This window comes from Macaca nemestrina, chromosome 6 (assembly GCF_043159975.1).
Source record: "Macaca nemestrina isolate mMacNem1 chromosome 6, mMacNem.hap1, whole genome shotgun sequence".
Taxonomy (NCBI): Eukaryota; Metazoa; Chordata; class Mammalia; order Primates; family Cercopithecidae; genus Macaca; species Macaca nemestrina.
In genome coordinates this window covers 99320520-99347066 of record NC_092130.1, presented here as the reverse complement: position 1 = coordinate 99347066, position 26547 = coordinate 99320520, and positions in this window count along the sequence as shown.

Sequence of the window (26547 nt, the reverse complement as noted above, 5' to 3'; positions counted from 1 at the left end):
TTATTAAATGTAACTTTCGGCTGCTTGAGTTGTTTGTAAACTGCTCTCTTTTCTTTGCAGACAGTGGGCTGAAATATGGCGCGTTATTATTCACATTCCTGCTATTAAATGCTTAATTGTAACATTGTTCCCTTTAATGAGGAGCTCCTCCCTCAATAATTAACGATCTCACATTTTCCTATTTTCTTGCCTGATGAAAAGAATCAATTTTAATTCGTGGTAAATTACAGCCATGCTTTTGGGTATTATTTGCTTACAGAAAACAAATCAAGTGACTTGCACACTCCTGTTTACTTTTCCAGATATGTAACAATCCAAACGCAGTGGCAAATCAGATGTTCCTCAGGCCTACCTCAGAAATGGAAAAGAATAAAGGGTGGGAACCCATACTAGAGGAAAATAAGAACTCTCTCAAGTCCACTGTGCTCAGAACAATGGTGACCACTTTTCCCCCACATCCTGCCCTGGGTACCAGAACCTACACTCCCCCCAGCCTCCATTCTCCCCACCTGACCCTGTCCCAGACTGGGGTTGGTGGTCTGCATCTGGCCACTCTGGAGTTTGAGACTGGTGTATGGCTTATTTTGGGGGAGTCATTTCGAGGGTGGGATGACGAGTAGGAAGATCTGGGACGGCGGCCAAGTCTCTGTGAAGGGGTAAAAGGCATTTCATGCTTCTCTGCATAAAAGAACTCTCCTGAGGTTCCCAGCAATAGAGACCAAAGCCGAAGAGGATTCTTGTCTGAGTGCCCCTGCCCGGCTACTGCGAAAGGGTCCTCCGCTCGCCTTTGGGAGAGGGCTCTGGAGGGCAAAGTGAAGCGTCTTTAATCCCTCTCAAACAGGCCTGGGGCCGGCCCAAATGTGCATCTTCCTGGCCTCCCAGGGCTGGGGGCACACGGACTCCAGGAGACTCTCTGCCAGTTGTCCGATTGATGTCGCTGAGGGGGTCTTGTGGCTGCAACAATTCTGCCTACAAGACCCAGGATCCCCAGCCTCGGAGCCAAATGCCAAGCAGTGTTCCGGATCCACACTCGGGTCTTTCTTTCTTTTAAGCGCTGGGAGCAGGCTGCGTGTGCATGACACGTGTACTTGTATGTGCTTGTGCGAGCAGTGCGTGTTCATTGCTTGTTCACTGACACGGAGGGGGCGTGCCAGGCGCTGCGGAGGGGCAGAAACCTGCCCCAAAGAGTCTCATTTCCTATCCCACCCAGAAGCCTTTGGCAATACACGAGCTCGACATATACATTTTTCTTCTTTTCTGCAGTAAACAGTTTCCCACACATTCGAGTTTGCAAACTTCATCTAGACAGTCCACCCGCCTGACTTTTCGTGGGCGCAAGGGCCGATCCCTTGCTTGTTTTTTCTCTCATCTTTCCCTTTTTACTACTGGCTCCCACGGCCCTCCACGCAGAAAGCTCAACACAAAACAATGACGGATTAGTATCCGCCCCCTGACTGCGCATCTTGCTTCTCTCTCTCTCTCTTTTTTTTTTTTTTTTTTGCCTTTCGCTCCGTAATTTTAATGGCCCCAATTAGCCACACGGAATATAATAAGTGACACGGAGATTTTGTTTGCATGTGTTAAGTTCGTTGCTTTTCTGATTTCTATTTACTCAGGATAAATAATCATATATCAGTTATTCAGTTAGGTGACAAGGCTAGTAATTGGAATAAAAAGAAAAACATCTCATCCTTATCTCTTTCTATAACTAGATATAGCGCTAATAAGACTGCATCAATCTTATCTAGCAAATAAATAAAATAGACAAACAAACAAATTCGCCTCCAACAAGTTAATGCGGTGTATCTGAGTGGAAAGTAGATATTTTCACGCATTCTGGAGATGAGGAGTGACTTTTAATAAAATCACAAGAAAAACAAATGTAATTCTGTAAGCCATTTCTTCGAGCTGCCAGCGCTCTCCCACTCCCCGCTCGCTCCCCGCCCGGCTCCTACGTCCCAACCTTTTTCTTTTCGCACGCAGTTAGTGCCAGGTTTGCCACAGACGCCGGAGCTCGGCCGCTCCAGCGACTCTACGCTTCGGGGGGTGGTGTGAGGGAGGGAGGTTGAGTCTATGGGTGAAAAGCCTTCCTCAAATAGGATTTCATCTCCCTATCTTTTCCTCCTTGCATCTCCTGCCCTTACTCTTCCCTTTCCCTCTTCCCTTTCTCTCCCTTTTCCCCTTCTCTTCTCTCTTCCTTTTCTCTCTTTGCTCCTTTTCCTCCTTCCTCCTTTCTCTCCCTTTTCTCCCTTTTCGTCCTCCACTCCTTCCTCTCATTCTCTTTTCCATCCGTCCTCCCGCCCGTCTCTCGTTCCCCTTTTCTCTCCTTTCTCTCTCTCTCTCTCCTTTTTCTCCTTCCCTCCCTCTCTTATGTCTTCTCCCTTCCTCCCCCCTCTTTTTTCTCCCCCCCTTCCCAGACCCTAGTCTCCTCCCCGAAGCCAGAGTGCGGCTAATTCCGGGCGTCTATATTCACTCAATTAGAGAAATCTACAGAGAAGATCGATCTTCCATCTGCAGACATGCCAGCTTAACAAATTAGATTCTTGTTTCGTGCAGGTGATTTGGTGACAGTTGGGGAATTAGAAGTAATAAGTTGTTGTGTTTGAGCCCGGCCCCCGCCCCCCGCCCGCGCCCCTCCCCGCCCGCGGGCCCCTCGGCCGCGCCCGCCGCCCGGGCACCCCCTACCGCACCCCCCAGCCGGCCCGCGCCGCCGCCGCCGCCGCCGCCGCATCCCCCGCCGTAATTAGTGCTGCTGCCCTCCATGTGGGCTCGATTAAACCGTGATTTAGCCGAAAGAAATATAATTATGGCTGCAAATAAAATAATCAGCATTGAAGAGCGATTTCCTTAATGAGATGGAGCGGTTGCACGTCACGGAGTAAAGGGGTCTCATTAAGAGGTGGTAATGAGGCTTGGGTGGATGGTGCAGTTACAAAATGGCCCAACTCCTCTGCAGGCCGGGCCCACCCGCCCGAAGTGGCCGCCGCGTCGCCTTCTAGCCGTCCGGAGGTGCCGCGGTCCCAGAGGGCACTCGGGCCCGCCCCGCCCGGCCCCCAGAGGGCGCAGCGCCTGCAGCGTGGCCTCCTCCCGGCGCCTCCCGCGCCGTCGGACCTGGCAGGGGACACAGGCGGCCGCGGCTGCGAGGGGGCCCCGCCAGCCCGGCCCGCTCCGCCTCGGCTGGGTCGCCGGGTTGGCACAAGCAACTGCTAGGCCCCTGGACTCTGGAGAAGCCGGCCCGAGGGAGGGGCCCCTGGTGCCAAGGGGCAGTCCAGGAAACTTCTGGAGCAGGTGGAAGTCCTCCCGGGTAGATGCGAGCTCAATCGGGAAAAGGGTGTCACAAAAACAGGTGCTCAGAGGCAGGGGTGCCACCACGGCACCCCAAAACCCCAGGTCAGCTCGCGCGGACACTGCGTCTGGGAGTCCTGGCATGGAAGGGCCTCGGGGGTTCTCATTCTCTCCAAGTGTCTTTCCAAACTTTATTAAAGGGCTGAAAAGGCAACAGCTCTGTTTTTACATTTTTTTTTTTAAGTCTAAAATAAATTATTACAAAGGTTCTTAAACGGGTACCTCTGTCCTTTCTGGTTTATTAGGCCCAGGACGACCTATGAATTCCTTCTCTGCATCACGGTGTATCCATGTGCATGCTCCCAAAGTCCAGAGGTGGTGATACCTCAGTATTTATTTCTAATTAAGTTGTTAGCCCTCTTCTTGACTCAGTTTCATCATTTAGACCCATTCTCAATGGAACAAGGAAATTTACATTATTTACACAAGGTGACCAATGAGGCAGTTGACACACTTTCCTTTGATCATCCAACCAACATTTGCTGAGCATCTACTACATGTTGGGCACTGAGGGGGTGAGAGACAAACAGAGGGACAGACGCTTGGCCTGGTAGAGCTCATAATGGCCTGCATTGAATTTTTTTCCACTACAGTAGACTGTGGCCATCAGGATTTGTATCTGTAGGAGGCAAGGATAACCCAGGAGGAAGCTCGGTTTGTTTTGGTGGGCTCTCACCCTCTCTTACCTTCTCAGTGTGTATTTTCTTCTCACCCAGAAACCTGAGATCTCAAGGAAGAAAGTAACTTGAATGAACTTTCTTAGGTGTTACGAGTTAATGCAATATCCTTCATGGAATGTTCCCATTTTTGTAAAAGGACAGCAAGGAGAGGCACATTGCCTAGATAAGTGACTTTTCCATATCTGCCTAGTGCTGGTGGGAGACTTGAGACAGAAGGATTTGGGGGTTAGTGTTATCCAAATACTGGTTCTCTAATCAGCCTCACCAGTGCTGATGGAAACTCTTGCATATTTTTAAGAAACGTTTTTTTTGGGGGTGTGAAAGCTATGGCCCACCTCCCATTAAAATGCATTTATTTACCAAAAACTTTGGGGGGTTCAAACCCCTCTTGAGCTGTTGATGGGCCCCAGGTTATAAAAAAGTGATATTTGGGTGACAATATATGATTATCATCTTCAGAGAAGAAATAATGCAAATCTCCAGAGGAGCTCTACCAATAAGTCTGAATCTAGGGAACAGTTGGGTGAAGAATCAAAAAGAAATTGTCAAACCAGTAAGTTCCAAGAAAACAACTGGCTAGAAGATGCATGCAGTCTAACAAATTTATAACAATTTCATATCTTCCATCTGACCAAAATATAGATTGATATTAATCCAAATCTATATTACATGTTTTCATGTTGCAGAGAATTGTCAGGAAACCTGCTTTGTTGATGGGCAGCTCTTGCTCCTAGAGGCAGGCCCTGGGCAGTCAGCACTCTGGCTGAAGAGATCAGCCTCATACAGTGGTGGGTCATAAATAAACAGACCTAACCCTGGGTGGAGGTGCAAGTGAATGTGATTAAAATTCAGTCACTGGGACCACAGAGAGTGAAGGGTGATTAAAGTCTGTCTTAAGCCTACTAAAGCCCCCAAATCCAGACCTTAAACTAATTCTCTCATTCACTCCCCAAAGGCATTTCACACATTAGGGCCTGAAAGCCAGTAGCGGGGCTGCCTTCTTCACCCTCCTGTGCTTTCCTAAGTTGCTGACATATGGAACCACAGAGCCTTTTCCGTGTAGGAGATAGCTCTTTCCCAACTGCTTTAGAACAAGGATTTACTCTACTCCCCCTTAATTTTTGAGAGGTCTCCAAGTCACCCATTAAAAAGGAGATGGACTTTTACATATACATTTTCCTAGCACAATTTTTTTTTCACACTCTAGGAAGCAGCTATGGTAGGGAAGGGAATATGTATTAGTTAGGATACACAGGCTGCTGTAACAGAGACCCCAGATTAGAGTGGCTTAGAACACATAGAATTTTACTTATCTCTCACATAACAGCCCATGAAAAACATGCCAAGGCCAATATGGCAGGCAGCTCTAAAAGACTGGGAACTTAGCCTTCTTCTTCCGTGTGTGTGTGTGTGTGTGTGTGTGTGTGTGTATTGACAGTGGCTATTCACAGGCATGATCATAGTGTACTGCAGCCTTGAGCTGAGGTGATCCTCCTGCCTCAGTCTCTCTGGTAGCTGGGAATATAGGCTTGGCCACCATGCCCAGCCCAGCCTTCTTTATTGTTTTCTGTCTTCCTTAACACATTTTTCCATCTAGTAGCCTAAGATGGCTGCTCCAGCTCCTGCCATCACCTCTACATTTTGGGTAACTGGAAACGGAGATGAAGAGGAAGGCTCATTCCTTTCTTTTAAGGGCATGGCTCAAAAATGCTTCTATTACTTCCTCTCACAATGCATGGAACAGAATTTAGTCACATGGCCATATCTACCTAAATAAAAATTGAGTGCTATAATTTTTACTTGAGCTAGTTAAAACATGAGAGAGAAGGCTCCATGGTTTTCCTGATCTGGGAGGGGACAAAAATGCTATCTTCAATATGGCCCTTATTTATGACTTGGCCCCATCTTTACTTTTCTCCAATACTTGTTCTGGAAAAAGATGGAGTGTGTTTGCCAGAAGAGGGATGGAAGGTGGAAAGTGGAGGCAGAGGGGCCAGGTGGTAGCCTAATGCAATAATCCAAGGGGAAAATGATGACTGCTTGGACCAGAATGAGAGCAGTAGAGGAGGTGATAAGTGGTTGGAATCTAGTATTTCTTAGGAAGCCTAGGATGTGCTTCTAAATGTGGGGTATGAGATTGAAGAGCCAAGGATAATGCCATTCATTGATTATCTATTCATCCATTGACTGTTTTTCTAGAGACAGGGGTCTCGCTATGTTGTCCAGGCTAGCCTTGAGCTCCTGAGTACATGGGATCCTCCCACCTCAGCGTCCTGAGTAGCAAGGACTACAGTTACTCACCACCACACCTGGCTCTAAATTGTTACTGAGCACTGGCTGTGAGCCAAGCACTGAGCTAGGGCCTGTGGGTACAATAGGTATAGTCATGCTTTTATAGTTTACAAAAATAGCCAGCAGAGAAGTAAACACAAGTATGATGTACGTAATAAAAAGCAAGTCCCAGAGGCTTTGAGATAATAACTCAGAGGAAATAAACCTAGTCTAGGAGTTTGGGAAGTGATGTCTAAGCTGAGACGTGAAGGGTGCATAGGGAGTGGTCGGGAAATTGAGGTGAGCTGGGGCCATAAGGGGAAGCATATTCCTGTAGAGGAATTCACTTTAAGCCCTACTTCCCTCCATGCCTTCATGTTGTCTACTTGGGATAGAATGAAACCCTGGACTTAGTTTATGCTTAGTTCATGCTATCTCTCTGAAGAGAAAATGCTTTTTGAAGTTCAATTCAAGTTAATTAAATTCAATCAACATTTGTAGGTTCTGGGCCAGGTTCCCAGCCCAAAGACAATAGTCCATGGTACCATTTAACTGAGAGCAGATAATAAAATTGAAATCATTGAATTTTAGGAAAGGCAGAGTTGTTCTCTATGAGATCAGGCTAAAACTCAAAGGATTTCAACATAGGAAGATGTGCTATGGTGTGACATGATCAAAATCTATACAATTCAGGAAGGCAACAAAAATCTATACAATTCGGTATGGTGACGAGAGTGTAAATATAGATTAGGAGACAACCTGCAACCTTTGTTGAAAGCATTTAAAAAGTCCTTTATACAGGGGAAATTAAACGTGTGGAATGCATTCCCTCCAAGGGGTGGTAAAATTACTATATTTGTTGGGATAAGAGTTTAGTGGCTATAAAAGAAACAACAGCAGCAGTAACAAAAACCAACAGTGGCTTAAACAAGATAGAGGTTTCTCTCTCCCTTAATAGTCTAAAGGTAAGAACTCCAGGACTGTCATGGTTGGTCTATGGTGTCAGAGACTCAGCCCCTTCTATCTTGTTCCTATCTGCTAGGATGTCCCCCTTGTCCATGTTATCTAGGATGGCTCACCACCATGTCATATTTTAGCCAGCAGGAAGGGAAAAGAGGAAGACAAGTGTATCCTTCTTACTTTAAAAGCACAACCCTAAAGATGCACACATCACTTCTCAATCTCGTTGTCAAGAACTTGGTCAAATAACCACACCCAGCTACAGGGAAGGCTGGGAAATCATATATTTATACTAGATAGTGGTATTCCATGTGATAACAGAGAGTTATATTATTGAGAGACAGAAAGAGAGAACAGACACTAGAGTCTCTAGCAGTCTTTGTGGATTAAGGGGTTCTTTTTCTCACTCAGAACTTCCAAGGTTAGTGCTTGAAAGAAAATTTTCAGGAGTGTGCATGGGGAGGTACAAGGGTTGGCAGACACTCCTGAATCACAGGCTTCACCTCCTTCTTTGGGTTATTTCACGTAAGTTGCTGCTGGCACCCAGGTGCTGCTGCCCCCTTAAATATTTTGGCTGAAGTAAAGATCAAAACCTTTTCCTAGGTTTCCCTTAGCCAAGACTGCATGGAGTTTTCAAAGAGTTTAATATAGATAGATGTAGAGAAGACAAAGAAGAGCATAAACATAGAAAAGACAAGAAACATGTAACCTTCTCAGCTTACAAAGTCCAAGATCTCTATCAGCTCTTCCTTACTCTTGCCTGGAAGGTGAAGCTCAACTTCTCCAGCACCTTGACCTCAGCCTTCATTCCCTGGGTCTTAGCTTGTCTCTGCATGGAGGATGATTGCTTTAATATTCACGATATTCACCTTCCAGGAACAACCTGCAGTAGTAGTTCAGGTGAGGTATCGCCCTTATACAGGATGAGAAGGAGCCCTGGACCTTGGCTTTAAACAGCCCCATTTGGACCATCTCTAGCTGCAACCCATCAAGAGCCTGCTCTTCTCCCTCTAGACTATCTGGGGCCCTAGAATTCCTTGCCCAACAGTCCTGCTTCTGCTTCCAGAGCTTCTGTGGGTCTCTCCCGCATCTGCCCATCTGCCATGTGCACACTCCCAGGCCCGAGAGGCAACTGCTTGTAATGAGATGTGGGTGGAGCTCGGACAACTGGGCTGGGCTGACCACTTGTGCATGTGGGAGGCCTCTTACTGCCCTGGATGCAGCTGGTGGGCAGGAAGAGAAGGTGCAAACCTGGAGCTGGGAGCTGGGACTCCAAACATTATAAATTTGAACTTGAACTTCTAGGTTGTTATGAAGATATAATTGTTAAGGTAAGAAGACAGGATATATTTCATGGAACAGTTAGCTTAATTTATAATTTTTAAATATTTGGACATACAGTATGTGGGCCTCTGTTTGTACTCTTGCTCCAGGTCCTGCAAATGTTAGGGTAGGCGTGGGCTGTTTTGCCACATATGTTGTTATCTTTAAAAGTTACAGCATGTGAGATTCCTCTTCTGCATCCTACACTTCTAATTTCCAACGTGCAGCCAAGTCAGATTATGAAGGAAGGCCCTCCCTGCTCAGATAGAAGGCTGCTACCAGTATACACACACACTAGCCTTTTGCTTTTTCTCGGACTTGCCATTCTCATTCCAACCTCTGGCCATGGTACCTTCTGGTTTGTTCCTTCTTCCTAAAGTACACATCTCTGGACTTCCACATGGTTAGAGCTCTGTCTTTATTCAGGTCTCTGTGAAATTTTATCTTTGTAGAGATGACCTTCCTGACATCTCCTCTCCAAACTTAAAAGAGTCCCCCCAAATAGTCAAGTAGATCCATAATTCGTCATCCTTTATCTTGCTTTATTTTTTCAGCACAGCACTCATCACTATCTGAAAAGTGTGCTATGTGCTTATTTGTTTATTACCTCTTTCCCTGAGCAGAATGCAAGCCCCATAATGGCTGAACCTTTGTCTTCATATCTTAGTACCCCTAGAGCTTTGTACAGTTTCTGATGCATAATAATGTGCAAAAAAAGTTTTGTTGAATGAATGAATAAAAGGAAGAATGAATGAATGGTCTAGTTGTTCAGTAGCAGTTGGGAATCAAATTTCCCAATTCAAACTAATCTTAGTAAGCAATCTGAATTATCAAGAAGAGTTTATTATTATTGAAATTTATGCCACCCATTCAGCATGGGGTCAACCTGGCCAATTCCATGTGTGTAGAGCAGTCCAGAATGAGAGTGGACAATTCTCTGCCTGAAAGTGCAATGTTAAAACGGCCCTGTTGGTAAAGAGCCCAGTGTGGCTTTTGCAGATGAATGTGGGTTCTCTCTCTCCAGCTCTGTGCTCAAGGCTAAGCCCTGGAAAGTGAGCCCAATGCAGAGACTGCCTTGTTAGTCATTGGTGGTGAGGGACTCCATTTTTGGACAGGGGACTGGGCTGAAATCCGATGCAGATAAAACAGAGGATGCTGAAGTGAAGGGTCTTATACCATCCGTGCCAGAAGAGTCCTTGGGAATTATTGCCTAACATTTGCATCTTTAAAGATGAGACACAGAGGTCCCGAGGGACTAAGGTGGCACAACAACTAAAAGAAATCAAAACTGGGGCTTGGGTCTCCCAACCCCCAGATCTGTTTTCACTCTCCTGGATTAACCTGATTAGTGTCATAAAAACTGCCAGGATTAGTATGAAATTTCTATCAAACACTAAATGCAGTGACACTTATTAGAAGAATCCCTACTTGCAGAGCTTCCCTAAATGATCGGTGAAATGGGGATAATCATAGTACCTGCCTCCTGAGGTTGAGGTGAGTCTTCCTGTGGAGCACTTGCAGTGCTGTGTCAATGAGAGCTGCTGCTGTGTGTCTTACTAACCCTTCCCATTCCCACCCATTCATGGACACATTTCCCATATCCTTGCTGACAAGTTGTATTTGACTACAGTTCTTATGGAAACAAGAGGATTGGCCCCTGGAACCCTGTTCTAAACCAGAATAGACATATGGGGAGGTCCACAGAGCGTAAAGTTCCAACCAGGCCTGATGCCAATGGCCCTACAAGCAGCTCTCACAAGTCTGTAAGTGGCCAAGCAGCACAAGCACCCTACTATCCTGGGCAGGTGCCCGGAAACCTGGGAGGTGCCACTTGGCACGAAGCAACTGCTCCTTGCGGGGCAGGGACGTGCCACGGCTGCAGCCCTTTGAGATTCTCGACTGTGAGAACGAACCTGGGAGGCCGTTTTCAATTTGGGGCCTGGAACTAAAGAGATAAATTGAGAATATTGATCAGCTCATCAGCTCACAATTAAGATGTTCTTTTTCCCCCTTCTGAAATTTGGTGCATGGCTGTGGTAAAGGGAGGAATGGCTGTCCCACATAGCGACTGCACACAGGCTCTCAAGCCACTTCCAGGTTACCACACCATAATATTTTTGTTGTCATTCATTCTCATCTATCCACAGCCATCAAACATCACCTCCTCACATGAGAGGATGGTGCAAACGGGGCAGACCTTCAAGTCTGAGAAACAGGCATAAGCTGCTGGGAAAGGGCGTCCCGCAAACACTTGTAGATCGGGACTGTCAAAGAAATCCAAGTTCTCTGTCTTTCTGTGGAGCCACAGGATCTGGAGAAAGGGAAGTGTGTTCATCTCAGGAAAAGATCAAGGACTCAACTTTAGAAAAAGAAAAAGGGGGTAGTGGTGGAATAAAGAAGTAGGCAGCATCAAATCTGTTCAGGCCACATATTGGCAGAATACTATGCCTGCCCTCTTTGCTTCCAGAATTTCAAGGCCAGGTGACATAGCACCATAAAGCTTTAAATCTTATTGCTGTTAGAAAATAAACATGTGTGTGCGCATGCACACACACACACAGACACACAAATACTACTCAAAGCTCACAAGCACTGGCATCACCTGACCCCTGTTTAACTCTCTACCTCTACTTCTGATTGGTAGGATATACATCAGCCACCTTAGCCTCCTGAAAATTCATAAAATAATTTTTCCTCTGATTCAAGGCCCTTACACATGCTGTTCCCTTTCCCGTCAACACTCTTCCCCTATTCTTCACATAGCAGGCTTCTTCTGGGCTTTCAGACCTCAGTTTAAATCTCGCCTTCCAGGCAAGGCCTTTCTCATCTTTCTCCCACCAGGCCCTTTCCTCTCTGGGGTTCCCTTCCATCTCAGGACCCTGCTATTACCCCCACAGCCCTCTCCCAGGGTTATTATTGAGTTAAGTGTCTGTTTGCTTATGTTTGTCTCTCCCATTTCAAAATGATATCTCTAAGGGAAGGACCATCTGTTTTCTGCTCAGAATACAATAGATTCTCAAGCGTAAACCCAGCTGCTCCACTCAAAAGGATTAAAGTCACCCTCAAATCATCCCTTGTTACCACCCAGACATACAATTCAATGCAAACCTTCTTGGCTTTATTTTCAAAATATATCCCGAGATCTCCCTACCTTCACGGTCACAGGTTCAAGCCACTATATTGGGTACCTGGATTACTGCAACAGCTGAATAGCCTCCTCCTCTTGTCCCCACCTCTGTCCTGTGCCTCTCCATGCTACTCCCAGCACAGCAGTTGGAATGGAAGTCCAATTACGTCACTCCCCTGGGCAAAACTTCTCCTGTCTTCCCATCACACTTGATCATCTCTAACCCCTCACCTCCATGTACAAGGCCCACACAACCAAACCTCTGGCCACCTCCCAGACTAAATTTCTCACTGGCATTTAAGAACCACTAGTATTTCCTTTTTTGTAAACTACCTGATCATTTTTCTACTTGGTGCTTGATCTTATCCTTATTGATTTGCTGAAATCCATAAACCATAGAAAAAGTACAAATGAGTTACAAATATTTTTTCCCTCAGTTTGATCTTTCTTTTGATTTTTCTTATGGTATTATGTAGCATGGTTTATCAATAGTTTCTTCCAGATCGTCTGTGGTTTCCTCATTTTTTTTTTTTTTTTTTTTTTTTTTTTTTTTTGATATGGAGTCTCGCTCTGCCCCGCCCAGGCTGGAGGTGCAGTGGCGCGATCTCGGCTCACTGCAAACTCGGCCTCCCGGGTTCACGCCATTCTCCTGCCTCAGCCTCCCTAGTAGCTGGGACTACAGGTGCCCGACACCACGCCCGGCTAATTTTTTGTATTTTTAGTACAGATGGGGTTTCACCGTGTTAGCCAGGATGGTCTGTCATCCGCCTGCCTCGGCCTCCCAAAGGGCTGGGATTACAGGCGTGAGCCACCGCGCCTGGCCGGTTTCCTCTTTTTTTTTTTTTTTTTTTTTTTGAGACGGAGTCTCGCTCTGTCGCCCAGGCTGGAGTGCAGTGGCTGGATCTCGGCTCACTGCAAGCTCCGCCTCCCGGGTTTACACCATTCTCCTGCCTCAGCCTCCTGCAAGCTCCGCCTCCCGGGTTTACACCATTCTCCTGCCTCAGCCTCCCGAGTAGCTGGGACTATAGGCGCCCGCCACCACGCCCGGCTAGTTTTTTGTATTTTTTAGTAGAGACGGGGTTTCACCAGGTTAGCCAGGATGGTCTCGATCTCCTGACCACGTGATCCGCCCGACTCGGCCTCCCAAAGTGCTGGGATTACAGGCTTGAGCCACCGCGCCCGGCCGGTTTCCTCATTTTTAAAATTGAAACCTTTAATCGATTTGGAAGTTATCCTAAATATGGGGTATGAATCCAACTTTGTTTTTCTTCATCTCACATTGCTATGAAATCATTTGTTTCCACAGCTCTTTTACTTTATGATTATTAAAAAAAAAATTGTGAGTACATGGTAGGTGTATACATTTATGGGGTACGTGAGATATTTTGATACAGGCCAACAAAACATAATAATCATATCAGGATAAATGGGGTATCCCATCACCACAAGCATTTATCCTTTCTTTGTGTTACAAACAATCCAATTATACTCTTTTAGTTATTTTTAAGTATACAATAAATTATTATTGACTGTAGTCAGCCTATGGTGCTATAAAATACTAGATCTTATTCATTCTATCTAACTATATTTTTGTACTATTAACATCCCCACTTGCCCCCATCCCCCACTATACTTCCCAGCCTCTGGTAACCAGTCTTCTACTCTCCTTGAGTTCAGTGGTTTTGTTAGCTCCCACAAATAAATGAAAACATGCAAAATTTGTCTTTCTGTGCCTGGCTTATTTGACTTAACATAATGACCTCCATTTTCCATCCATGTTGTTGCAAATAACAGGATCCCTTTTTTGTGTGTGTGTGACTGAATAATACTCTATTGTGTACGTGTATCATATTTTCTTTATTCATTCATCTGTTGACGCACACTTAGGTGGCTTCCAAATCTTGGCTATTGTAAACGGTGCTGCAATAAACATGGGCATGCAGATATCTCTTTGATAATACTGATTTTCTTTCTTTGGGATATATACCTAGCAGTGGGATTGCTGGATCATATCATAGTTCTATTTTTAGTTTTTTGAGGAACCTCCAAACTGTTCCCCACACTAATTTACATTGCCACCAACATACAAGGATTCCTATTTCTCCACATCCTAGCCAGCATTTGTTATTGCCTGTCTTTTGGATAAAAGCCATATTAACTAGGGTGAGATGATACTTCATTACGGTTTTGATTTGCATCTCTCTGATGATCAGTAATGTCGATCAGCTTTTCATATGCCTGTTTGTCATTTGTTTGTCTTCTTTTGAGAAATGTCTATTTGAATCTTTTGCCCATTTTTAAAATCAGATTATTAGACTTTTCCCTATAGAGTTGTTTGAGTTCCACATGTTCTGCTTATTAATCCCTTGTCAGATGGGTAGTTTCCAAATGTTTTCTCCCATTCTATGGGCTGTCCCCTGCCTTTGTTGGTTGTATCCTTTGCTGTGCAGAAGCTTTTTAACTTGATATGATCTCATTTGTCCATTTTTGCTTTAGTTGCTGGTGCTTGTGGTATATTACTCAATAAATCTTTGCTCTGTGCCATGTCCTGGAGGTTTTCCCCAGTGTTTTCTTGTAGTAGTTTCATAGTTTGAGGTCTTAGATTTAAGTCTTTGTTTGTTTGTTTGTTTTGAGACAGAGTTTTGCTCTCGTTGCCCAGGCTGGAGTGCAATGGTTCAATCTCGCTAACCACAACCTCCGCCTCCCGGGTTCAAGCAATTCTCCTGCCTCAGCCTCCCGAGTAGCTAGGATTACAGGCATGCGCCACCACACTTGGCTAATTTTGTATTTTTAGTAGAGATGGGGTTTCTCCATGTTGGTCAGGCTGATCTCGAACTCCTGACCTCAGGTGATCCGCCCACCTCAGCCTCCCAAAGTACTGGGATTACAAGCATGAGCCACAGCGTCTGGCCAGATTTAAGTCTTTAATCCATTTTTATTTCATTTTTATATGTGGTGAGACATAGGAGTCTAGTTTAATTTTTCTGCAAATGGATATCCATTTATTGAAGAGACTATTCTTTCCCCAGTGTATGCTCTTGGCACCTTTCTTGAAAATGAGTTCACCATAGGTGTGTGGATTTGTTTCTGAGTTCTCTATTCTGATACATTGGTCTGTGTGCCTGTTTTTATGCCAGTACCATACTGTTTTGGTTAATATAACTCTCTAGTATAATTTGAAGTCAGGTGATGTGATTCTTCCAGTTTTGTTCCTTTGGCTCAGGATAGCTTTGGCTATTCTTGGTCTTTTGTGGTCCCATATACATTTTAGGATTGTTTTTTCTGTATCTGTGAAGAATGTTATTGGTAATTTGAAAGGGATTGCATTGAATCTGTAGATTGCTTTGGGTAGTATGGACATTTAAACAATATTAATTCTTCCAATCCATGAACATGGATTAGGTTCACTTTAATTTCTTTCATCAATGTTTTATAATTTTCACTGTAGAGATCTTTCACTTCTTTTGTACCTATTGTAAATGGAATTACTTTCTTGGTTTCATTATTAGATTGTTCACTGCGGAAATATAGAAACGCTGCTGATTTTTGTATGTTGATTTTGTATCTGCAACTTTACTGAATTTGTTTATCAGTTCTAAAAGCTTTTGGTGGAGTCTTTCGGCTTCTCCAAATATAAAATCATATTATCTGACTTCTTCCTTTCCAGTTCAGATGCTCTTATTTCTTTGTCTTGTCTGATTGTTCCACCTAGGACTTCCAGTGCTATGTCGAATAACAGTTGTAAAAGTAGGCATCCTTGGCATGTTCCAGATCTTACAAGAAAGGCTTTCAGTTTTCCTCTTTCAGTATGATATTAGCTGTGGGTCTGTTGTATGTGGCTTTTACTGTGTTAAGGTATGTTCCTTATATACCCAGTTTTTTGAAGGTGTTTATCATGAAGGGATGTTGAATTTTATCAAATACTTTTTCAGCATCAATTAAAATGAGTATATGGTTTTTGTTCTTCATAATGTTGATATGATGTATCCCACTGATTGATTTGCATATGTTGAACCATCCTTGCATACCTAGGATAAATCCCATTTGGTTGTGATTAATTATCTTTTCTATTTATTTACTAATTTATTTAATTTATTTATTTTGAGACAGAGTCTCACTGTGTCACCCAGGCTGGGGTGCAGTGGTGCAATCTCAGCTCACTGCAACCTCTGCCTCCTGGGTTTAAGCAATTCTCGTGCCTCAGCCTCCTGAGTAGCTGGGAATCCAGGTGCACACCACCATGCCCAGCCAATTTTTTAGTTTTATTTTTAGTAGAAACAGGGTTTCACCATGCTGGCCAGGCTGGTTTCAAACTCCTGGCCTCAAGTGATCTGCCTGCCTTGGGTTCTCAGAGTGCTGGGATTATAGGCATGAGCCACCACTCCTGGTGAATGATCTTTTTAATGTGTTGTTGAATTTGGTTTGCTAGTATTTTACTGAGGATTTTTGCATCAATGTTCATCAGGCATATTAGCCTAGAGTTTTCTTTTTTGGATGTATCTTTGTCTGGTTTTGGTATCAAGGCAATACCGGCCTCATAGTATGAGTTTGTAAGTATTCCCTCCTCTATTTTTCACAATACTTTGAGTAGGATTGGTATTTACCTCTTCTTTAAATGTTTGGTAAAATTCAGCAGTGAAGCCATCAGATCCCAGGCTTTCCTTTGCCAGACTTTTAAAAATCATGGCTTTGATCTGGATACTTGTTATTGGTCTGTACAGATTTTGGATTTCTCCATGCTTCAATCTTGGTAGGTTGTATGTGACTAATAATTTATTCATTTCTTCTACATTTTTCAGTGTATTGGCAGATAGTTGCTCATAGTAGCCTCTAGTGATCATTTGAATTTCTGCAGTATCAGTTGTAATGTTTCCTTCTTCATCTCTGGTTTTAGTTATTTAGGTCTTCTTTTTTCCTTAGTTGGTCTGGCTAAAAGTTTGTTGATTTTGTTTATCTTTTTAAAAAACCAACATTTGTTTCATTTGAGCTTTTGTATTGTTTTCTTCATTTCAATTTCATTTATTTCTGTTCTGATTTTTATTTCTTTTCCTCTACAAATTTTTGGTTTGCTCCTGCTTTTCTAGTTCTTTCAATGCATCGTTAGGTTGTTTATTTGGAGTCTTTCTACTTTTTTGATGAAAGTGCTTATAGCTATAAACTTTCCTCTTAGTACTGCTTTTACTTTATCCCGTAGGTTTTAAGAAATTTAAAAATTTCCCCCTTAATTTCCTTATTGATCTACTGGTCATTAAGGTGCATATTATTTAATTTCTATGTGTTTGTATAATTTCCAAAATTCCTCGTTAAGGACTTTTAGTTTTTTCCATTGTGGTCAGAGAAGATATTTGATATAATTTCAATTTTTTTGAATGTTTTAAGACTTGTTTTGTGGCCTAACATATGGTCTATCCTTGAGAATCATTTATGTGCTGAGGAGAAAAGACTGTGTATTCTGCAGCCGTTGGGTTAAATTTTCTGTAAATACATTAAGGTCCATTTGGTCTATAGTGTAAGTTAAGTGTGATGTTTCTTTGCTCATTTTCTGTCTGGATGGTCTGTTCAATGCTGAAAGTGGGGTGTTGAAATCTTCAGCTATTATTGTATTCAGGTCTATCTCTTTCTTTAACTCTAATATTTACTTTGTAGATCTGGGCTCTCCTGTGTTGAGTGCATATATATTTACAATTGTTATATCTTGCTGAATTGACCTCTTTATCATATAATTACCTTCATTGTCTCTTTTTATAGTTTTTATCTTGAAATCTATTTGGTCTGATATATGTGTAGCTACTTCTGTTCTTTTTTGGCTTCCATTTGCCTGGAATATCTTTTTCCATCCCTTTATTTTCAGTCTATGTGTGTCTCCTCCCTCACCATTGGAAAGTTCACTTGGTTGTCACACAGGAGCTTGGCCAAACTCCAGAGTCAAATCCTGTTTATGCTGAAGGCAGAGTACATAACATAGGACATTTCTTGGCAGTGTGATGAATAAAGGGGAAAAAAAAAAACTTTGGTCACTTTCTTGGGCTCTGCAGCCATCTCATTGTGATCAGAAGAATCAAATTGCTGTCTAGCCCAGAGGAGTCATTTCTAACCAGCAAACTAAAAAATAACTGTGTGTTTTGAGTGGCATCTTGCACTCAACAGGCACTTAATAAATATTCACTAATAACATTAGGCCACTCAGCACCAAGCAGGAAGATAAGGCCATTTTTTGTTGTTTTATACTTGGGTAATTGATAAAAATAATTGCAAAGCTTTAAATGTTTAGCAGTCATTAGCTAAAACCATCACCCTCCAAGCCCTTCCCACTTTGATAAAATCATTCCCATGAAAATATTCAGAACCTGAGGAACAGCAGGGAAAGAAGCCAATAAAAGCAGCTCAAAGAGTTTTACATTATCTCCATAAGCTATCTAATCTAGCCATTTTGAATGATCTATGTAAATTAATTACGCTTTTTAATTAGGTGGTCTTTTAGCTTGCATATTGAAGTTTGCCACTAATTACGGTGAGGCAGGAGGTCACTTGATTGGTATGGGAAACAAGAGGCCTTTATTTCATTGAACTGAAACACTGAACAGTTAATGCTTAGGGGGAAAAAACTGTAAAATTTATGCCGTTTCTCAAAATTCAAACTGTGCAGCTCTTGTTCATTTTTTTTTTTTCTCTGACTCAAATCCCCTTCTATGACTCACTGGGGGTTTTTCTTGATAAATATCAGAATGACTTCTAAACACCCACTGACTCAAAAAATAATAGAGTAGCTTGGAAGCTGAAATTTTGCATCCTTAATGCTAGGGGGAAAACAACCCACCCTTTTGATATTAGTCACATTAAATGCCATTTAATTGCTAGTGCAGCTGTTTCCAGATGTGACTTTATTTTTTTCTGCCAGCCAGACAGTCTGATTTTCATTAACTTCATCATTTTTTCAAAAAAGCTTGTGCTATGCTTGATGCCAAGCAGAATACAGTGTTCTTTAACTTAAAAAATATAGTGGTCACTGTAGTGAACAGACTACATTTAATATCTCTAAAATATTTCTGAATGACATTTTATAGCTCTTTTCCTCCTCTGATCTTGCGTCATGCACCAGGATTCCAAATTTTCATTCTTTTTCCACATTTTAGTGACCCATGTCATCCAACAGTGAATCAGTGGGTGGGGAGTTATGCAAGAAGCATTTGCTGATTTAATGCAATCCTTGGAAAAATCAAAATTGCTAATTATAAATCACAGAGTGAATAAAAGTCTTGACCCAGAGGAATTCTCCTGTCTGTCGCTCAGATGCTCTCATTTTTATGCTGGCACACGCACATCACCACAATCCTGGGAGTTCAGGGAATCTATCGTGGGTGGCATTTCCTCTGGGGCCAAGGGCTATGCTTCTGCAAGATGACCTGCCCAAAGAGTAGGGGTGTATTATTCCAGTCTCTTCCTCTAGCTTCATCTTTTCAAGTTGTACCAAACAGGACAGTGTAGTCAGAAATGCACCCACTTGGGCATCAAGAGATTTTGGCTTGAGGCCTGGTTCTGTCTGCAAAGAGCTGGGTAACTCTGCCAGTCCTTTCTCTTCCCTGGTGGCTCCTTCTTTCCTCATCTGTGAAATGAGGGATTCATTTCTCATGCTCTCTCAAGTTCCTTCCACTTCTAATAATGTACACGGCTGCTCTGCCAAAGCTTTTACCACATTCAATTCATTGAGTATTTGTCTACGTAGATGGTAGACTCTTAGAAGGCAAGGATCAGAAAGGATTTCATTGATCTGGCAAGGATTTCATTGATCCCCAACACCTAAATACTGAATATTGTAAAAGTGCATAATATTGGTTGAATTAATGAGACTGTGAAAAATCAGTAATACATTTTATCTATTTATTTATTTATTTTGAGACGGAGTTTCACTCTTGTTGCCCAGGCTGGAGTGCAGTAACACGATCTCGGCTCACTGCAACCTCTGCCTCCCTGGTTCAAGCGATTCTCCTGCCTCAGCCTCCCAAGTAGCTGGGATTACAGGCATGTGCCATGAACTAGGCTAATTTTTTGTACTTAATAGAGATGGGGTTTCACCATGTTGGTCAGGCTGGTCTCGAATTCCTGAACTCAGGTGATCCACCTCGGCCTCCCAAAGTGCTGGGATTACAGGCATGAGCCACTGCACCCAACCTATTTTATTTATTTTTAAATATTTACTTATTTATTTATTTATTTATTTATTTATTTATTTTGAGACAGTCTCACTCTGTTGTCCAGGCTGGAGTACACTGGCATGATCTCAGCTCACTGCAACCTCTGCCTCCCAGGTTCAAGCAATTCTTGTGCCTCAGCCTCCCAAGTAGCTGGAACTATAGGTGTGCACCACCACACCCAGCTCATTTTTGTATTTTTAGTAGAGATGGGGTTTCACTATGTGGGCCAGGCTGGTCTCAAACTCCCGATCTCAAGTAATCAGTCCTCCTTGGCCTCCCAAAGTTTTGGGATTACAGGTGTGAGCAACTGCGCCTGGCCAATAATATATTTTATTTTATTTATTTATTTTTGAGATGGGGTTTCACTCTTGTTGCCCAGGCTGAAGTGCAATGGTGCCATCTCGGCTCACCGCAACCTCCACCTCCCAGGTTCAAGCGATTCTCCTGCCTCAGCCTCCTGAGTAGCTGGGACTACAGGTGCCTGCCACCATGCTCAGCTAATTTTTGTATTTGCAGTAGAGATGGGGTTTCCCTATATTGGCCAGGCTGGTCTTGAACTCCTGACCTCGTGATCCGCCCGCCTGGGCCTCCCAAAGTGCTGGGATTACAGGCGTGAGCTACCGCGCCTGGCCGCCAATAATATATTTTATTAACAGTACTAGTACTTGTGGTAGCAGCAGCAGTAGTAAACATTTTTTTTTTTTTTTTCTGAGCACACATTGTGCTAAATGCTTCAGATGGTTTGTCTCATTTAATTGAAGGAGACAAGCTCATATTTCCTTTTTCCCTCTGTGGCAAACACTACTAAATATAATCCATTTGCACCTTCATCCTTATTAATAGAACCTCAATTTTGTTTGGGGTAGCAATGTAAATGTTAGGAACAATTACCTCCCCCAGATACCCTTCCTTGCTTCTCGGGGTAAACCAATGGGCTCAGTTCTGGCTAATGAGATGTAAGCAGAAGTCTACTGGGTAGGATTTGTAAGAAAGCTATTGTTTCCTGGATTAAAAAAGGGGAAATCTTAGCTAGAAATGGACTTTTCACCTTCTCTTAATTCCTGCCTGGTATTAGGATGCACTGCCTGCTGGCAGGTGAATTGGCCTCCTTGCTACAACATGGACTAAAACCCAGTGAGTGGGAAGTGATATGGAGTCTGCATCCTTGTTGACTTCCTTGAGTGGAGGCGTCAGCCCTACACTGCACCTCCAGACTTCTGGTTATATGAGAAAGACAAACCTCCTACTAAGATACTCTACCTTGACTACATGCCATTCATGATGGCACAATGATGGGTGTTTCCCCAAACATGGGCATTCCTGGCCTTTGCTTTTATAAGCTCTGACTTCACTCTTTCTTCCAAGGGCCACCTCACTCCTGCCTCACTGCCTGTTTCTTCATGACTCTCTACCTCTCTATCTTAGGCTTCGACCACTTTTATATTAACTATGTTTTCTCATTTTCTGACTTCTTGATGCTCTGGCATTTGCGGCCTCACTGAATGGGGAAAGACTGCCTCTCCTAGGGCTAGCCATTTCTTAGAGACAGCAAGCAACCCTCTGGGAAGTGTGCCTTTCATATGTGAACTAACCAGTCCAGAGCCTTTAGTCTAAACCACCTTCTCTACGTAGCTTTTATATTCCAGGAGGCAATATTCTTTGAATCATCCTGGGCTCAGATACTGGACAACTCAGCAACCACCCCTCTGTCCCAGAGCCTGCCAAAATCCTTCAAAGTATCCAGTCCTAACCCTGCTCAACTGCTCACCCTGCCTCATCATGGAACCACAGTAAAGGATTTTGCCTACTCTGTCCTCTTGATCCTTCTTCCTCTTGACCAACCCTGGTGCTTTTCCACATGGTCCCGCCTGGTTTGGCATGACCCTCTTGGGAACTGTAAGTAACAAACCATCTTTTCAATGCCAATAGCCTCCTGATCTGTAGGCATTCCCAAACCTAAATGAAACAAAAATTTTAAGACCACTTCCAACGGCTTTACCCAACCTACCTCTCTCATACTGTCATTCCACATGTTAAGACCCATGCAGCTAGGCCAGGAAGAGCTACTGCTTTTTTTGCACTTGCTATTCTTGTTCTATCTTCGGTACTGCACTTGGTCACCGCTGTTGAGCAGGGATTATATGCCCCTTAACTGGGAATAATTATTGCTTCTCTTGATGAATTAAAATTTTGTCTTTTGCAAAAAATCTCAAGTCTCTACAATGTAGGATGCCTAGTGATGATATAATTTACACTAGCAAACAGGCAAAAGTAACAAAGAAACTGGGCACATGGATTCTTAGAATGTTAAAACTGAATGGGGCCTTAGGAATCATCCTGAGAACAGACTCTGTTTCTCCTCTTGGGACCCGGGAAGGAGAAGTGACTTATCCCAAGGTACACAGGGAACTAATAAGATTCAAACATAGAGATAATTTGCATGAATGATTTCCTTCAATGTTGAGCAGTTAGTATGTACAAACTTAAAGGTAAATGCTAGGAAGGAAGTGGTGGGTGGACTCCAAGATAAAGCAGTCCTTGATCCTGCCCCCAAGGAAGCTGCTATATCCTAGAGGAGAAAATAAAAACGTGAATAACTAGAGCTCAGGATAGAAACAGGGCTTCTAGGTACAGATAAGGAAATTGACCACATGCATTGATCTCCTCTCTTTACTAAAAGCCTACTAAGAAAATACTAAATAATATTAAATGACTCACAAGGACAACAACAGGACAAGAGGCAACAGTAGATGAAAGACTGAAACACGGTTTTTTAACAATGATAAAACAGAAAGAGCAGTGGTAACTGACTTAGCAGAATAGAGAAAGTTACAACCCAAGTATTTACAGGGGTAAGTACTTCTTAGTGCCAAAAAGGAGAAGTGAAACCCTTCGTCCTACAGCATGATAGAGGACCTCACAGCTGGAATAAGACACATCCCCTTTTCAATGCTGGCACCCACTCAGGTGACTACCTCAACCTTGCCAAGAAGTAGAAAGTTTATTCTCTAGATAACTTGAACCAGAGGCAATCTGAATTTGGAAACTATCAGAGAGGCCAGGGATGAGTAGGCACTGAAAAATAGTGGAATTAAGTGAAAAATGGACACTTAGCTCCCAATCTGTCTTTCCCATTCCTAAAATGCCAGTCTCTTCCCCAACTACTTACCAAGACAGCAGCCTGGAGGATTCTTCTCTAGAGAAACAAAAAAGTACACAGCCAGAGAAAAAGACTCCATAACTGACACTTGGGGAGTGGTGGTGGTGTCTCTCAAAGAAAGTTTAGTTTTCCACCTCAGCAACCCAAAATAAAGACCACCAGAGAACAAGCCAGTGCACACAGCATTCCAGGAAGCTTTTTGGTGCTTCATGAATATGAACAAGAAGCTTTAAATGGTTGAGGAAAGCCTCCAAGGTGAAAGATAGAGACCAAATCAAGAGAATGAAGCAAGCTGTAACATACTAGAATAGTGCAGATTGCAGAATAAAATGTCAAGAGAACTAGAATTACAAAATCAGAGAGATGAGAAAATACTGCATTCATAAACTAAGTGTAAAATGATACATAAAAGGAAGGATGAGAGATCAACAAAAATACTCTTGGAAATTAAAAAGATGATCACTGAGATGAAATAAAAAGTTTAGTAGAAGGCTTGGAAGGTGAAATTAGTGAAATTTCCCAGAAAACAGAATAAACAAAGAGATGGAAAAATAGAAAAGATAATACAATCAAATATGTATTGCAGTGCTATGCAATAGGAATACACTACAAGCTGCATTTGTAATTTAATTTTTCTATTAGCCACATTAAAAAGGTAAGAATAAACAGTCAGGATTAATTTTTATAATATATTCTATTTAACCCAATAAACCCAAGACCATATCATTTTGACATGTAATCAACATAAAATTATTAACGAAATATTTACAATCTTTTTGTCAAACTGTGTCTTACAACATACCTCAAGTTGGATAATATGTGTTTCAAATGTTCAATACCCACAAGTGGCAAGGGGCTACCATGTTGGACAGCACATATACAGAAGATCAGTCCAGAAGGTCTAGTATCTGTGTAACAGAATTCCAGAAAGAATAAAAAACACATAGACATGGGATTCTGGAAAAAGAGGGCTCATTACAAGGCAAAAAAAGACACCATCAGGAGGATACCTGTGTGGCAGAGAGCTGCTCCCAGTTCCAGGTGGAGCCAGAGGAGGATGGAGGCTCCAGGAGGGAGGGCTCTGTATCAAAACACTAATGTGATGTTTCAAAATGTGGAGAAATTAATTCACCAGTTGTTTGACAAATTTGTTGAAGCATCTGGAAAAAGTTAATGATGGATGTATCTATTATTTATTATTATTTTTTGAGACAGAGTCTCACTCTGTCGCCCAGGCTAGAGTGCAATGGCACGATCTTGGCTCACTGCAACCTCAGTCCTGGGTTCAAGCAATTCTCCTGCCTCAGGCTCCAAAGTAGTTGGGATTACAGGCACCTGCCACCATGCCCAGCTAATTTTTGTATTTTTAGTAGAGACGGGGTTTCACCACATTGGTCAGGCTGGTCTCGAACTTCTGACCTCAGGTGATCCACCCACCTCAGCCTCCCAAAATGCTGGGATTATAGGCGTGAGTCACTGTGCCCAGCCCAGTGACAGATTTACAGAAAATTAAAATGTAAAGTATTGAGGCTGTTATTAAGTATGAGGAAAATAATTGTGTCTGCTGTGTTTTGCAACCTTTTAACCCAAGTTCAAGCCATTCTCCTGCCTTGGCCTCCTGAGTAGATGGGATTACAGGTGTATGCCACCACGCCCTGCTAATTTTTGTATTTTTAGCAGAGATGGGGTTTCACCATGTTGGCCAGGCTGATCTCAAACCCCTGGCCTCAAGTGATCTGCCCGCTTTGGCCTCCCCAAGTGCTGGGATTACAGGCATGAGCCACTGTACCTGGCACTTACTCATGATTTAATCACATCCCTCATTTTATAGGAGATAGACATCCAAAAAAATGTAGATGACTTGCCCACCAGGGTAGTAGCAGCCGTCTTGGTGCCAGAAGGAAGACAGTCCCTACAGCCTGAAAATGTGAAAGCCAAAAAGGTCCAGACAGCCTGAGCCCTCAATCACATCAATAAACTGCTGGACTGAGCTCAGGACCACCCACTGCCAGACCTCCCTAGTGGTGAGGAGCACCGCTGTTCAAAACAGTGTCAGTCAGGTGTTCTGTTACTGCAGCTAACCACATTCTGTGGGATCCAGGAGTCTTCTTACAACTCTCTGAGATTTTTTCATATGACCTCCTACTTGAGATGACTTGGACAGCCGTGGCATAGTATATGGAATCCAAACTGAACGGTTCCTGTTGGCCCCTTCCTCTGGGCTCCCATAGGACCTTATCAAGCCTTTCTCACACCACTTGGTCCACTACTGCTATAAGGGTTAGTTACTGGGTCACGAGCTTCTCCATTTTGTATCCCCAGAGCCTAGCATGGTGCCTGGCACACAGTAGGTGTTGAATGAATGCTTGTGTCATGAATGGATGAACAGGTTCTAATTCGGTGTTCATGTTAGAAATCACTATGTGACTACTGCTCGTCTTTTATTTTGTCTACAGGACCAGCTATTTCTTCACTCAAGTGTTTGCTAACTTCCCTGCCTATTTATAAACAATTTAACTATTTCATTTTCAATGTAGCCTTTCCCCTAACAGAAACATGTGGCTTTTATTCTTAGTCATAATTTTCCCACTGCTCCTGGGATGTCTATCTCTGTCTTTGGTGGAAGCGGATATGAAGGCTGGATATTCCGAAGAGAACTACCCTTAACTGGCTTTACCTGCGAACGAAATTGTACTCTGCCAATAATCTGGAAGGGGCGGAGGGAGCGGAGGGTCTACATTGAGCTGGCGGGAGTGGAGAGTGGAGGAATCAGGGCAGTGGTGTTAGCTGCCCTGCCTGGCTGAGCAGTCGCTGGTAAGGAGGCTGCAAGACGCCCCCGGGGCAACCCATGGCCAAGGCCAAGTTACAGTGTCTAGGCTCCTTATACCGTAGATCTTTAAAAGGAGGCCACAGCATCGGAGGACTCAGAGAAGGCTCCCCTTTCCATTTCCTCAGGGCTTTCTGGTCAGAGAAAGAGGCTGTGAGCTGACAGTCGCTTTTGTCAGGGAAGAGGGGAGGAAGACACCAGCACGAACCAGATGAACCGGGCACTCCTTCCTGGGAAGCCTGCCCAGCCGCGGCATTGTCAGTGGCCGCTGGACGTCCCCCACACCGGAGAAGTCAGGGGAGTAGATGCTGGTTTGAGGGAGGGAGGTGGTCTCTGCTCTGCAGGAGGAAAGTCTCTCCAAAATGAGAGTTTGGAGCAGGCAAAGACTGACAGGTTATTTTCCTCAGTTTCGTCTTGTGTCCATTTTACCCCCAGGACTCTGGATAACTCATCAGAAAATTGTTTGCTTTTAAAAGGAGCAGGGGAGATGTCAAGTGCTGTCTTTCTCCATGAGATAACCTAACAAATGTCAATTTTCTGCAATGTCAAGTTGTCCAGCTCAGCCAGATTACATTGACAATAGACTCCCATCCCTTTTCCCAGGGCGGTGGAAACAGGCCCTCGGAGCAGAAGATTGGCTCCAGTTCTTCCCAGGTGGTCCT